We start from the raw sequence: 1418 nt of genomic DNA, 5'->3' as shown, positions 1-1418 counted from the left end.
TTGCAGTAGAATATAAGAATATTAAGCAAAACTTTTCCCCCAGCCAAGAGGCATAATCTTTTCTATTTTAGTTTTTAATGTCTTATTGAATATAAGGCAATAAGCATCACTTGGAAATTGTTTGTAAAAAGAGTTTATCAGACAAGGGAACTGGCAAGGCTTCTTTCAGGAAGAGAAATTTATTGTTCTGCCTCACAGTAACATGATGGAAAAATTTAGGCTAGAGGAGACTGAATGAGCTGCAGGGGAATTCACTGAATCCATTAACTCAGGTGTCTCTTACATTGTGTTTTATTACATGTTCATAACTTCCCGTCCCAGAACACTGATTTATTGTCAGAATTAGAAAAAGCAGCTTTTGATGCTGTGGGCAGAGCCTGAATTGCCACACACAGAAAAATCACCATTACCAAAGAAGCCTGTGTCAAGCAGACCAAGCTTTATAGCAGTCCTATGCTGCCCGGGACGAGGTGCAAATCTGCCCCAGCCCCCGGCCAGCAGCACATGCTGCCATGTGTCAGCAGCGGGGTCACACCTCTTGGCCTGCCTCAGCATGGCACAGCCTGTCCCTGCTCCCACCTTACCCAGCCTCACCCCAGCCCCGGCTCCCCCTCTGCCCATGTCTGCATCCTCTGACCTCCGCAGTGGGTGAGCAGGATTCAGACGGGGGCTGCACCCCTGCGTTCAGCTGGGCTCTCCTCAGCGGCCGGCAATGGACCAGCAACCAGCTGCCAGCACACGCTGCCTGGCAGCTGCTCTGGCTTGCTCTGGTTTGGGGCTGAGTTAAGCTATGCTGCCAGTCCAAGATGTGGTTCTACAGCGGGGGAAACAGGATGGATTTGCCTGCTATTCCACCTAACGTATTACCTACAGCACAGCCAAACCCTAGAGCTGCATCTATACCAAGCCACTTGCATGGTGCAGAAACACAAGTGTAACATAAGCAATTCTTGATATGAACTTCACAACCCTGTGGTAAAACCACCCACCATAACCAAACACACTTAAATAGTAAAAGGGCACTTTCACCTTCGTGGCTGCACCTGTGCTGGGGCTCCTGGCTGGTGTGGGGCTCCTGGGCATCACCCCCCTGACTGCCAGTGCTGCCCCAGATCACCCCTGGGGCAGAGCTGGACTGAGTAAACTTGAAAGTGCTTGAGGGCTGTATTAATGGGCAGCTCTCTCAGTACTCACAGGAAGGTGATATTTTTTACAGGACTACACTTCTGCTATAAAACACCTCTTTCTCAAAGAAAGGCCTCAGATTGCTGTTGACATAGCTTACCTCTGTAGACATTTGACAAGATAAACTAGGCAAAGTGGGATTTCAAGGGCCATAATAGCTGAAATGTTTAGGAATGAGAAGAATGGCCTGAATAGCTATAATTATTAAATCTGTTAGTTAAATTGCTCTTTCC

Source organism: Chaetura pelagica, unplaced genomic scaffold, assembly GCF_000747805.2.
Source record: "Chaetura pelagica isolate M959 unplaced genomic scaffold, ChaPel_1.0 scaffold189, whole genome shotgun sequence".
Lineage (NCBI taxonomy): Eukaryota > Metazoa > Chordata > Aves > Apodiformes > Apodidae > Chaetura > Chaetura pelagica.
Note: the sequence above shows the minus strand (reverse complement) of the source record.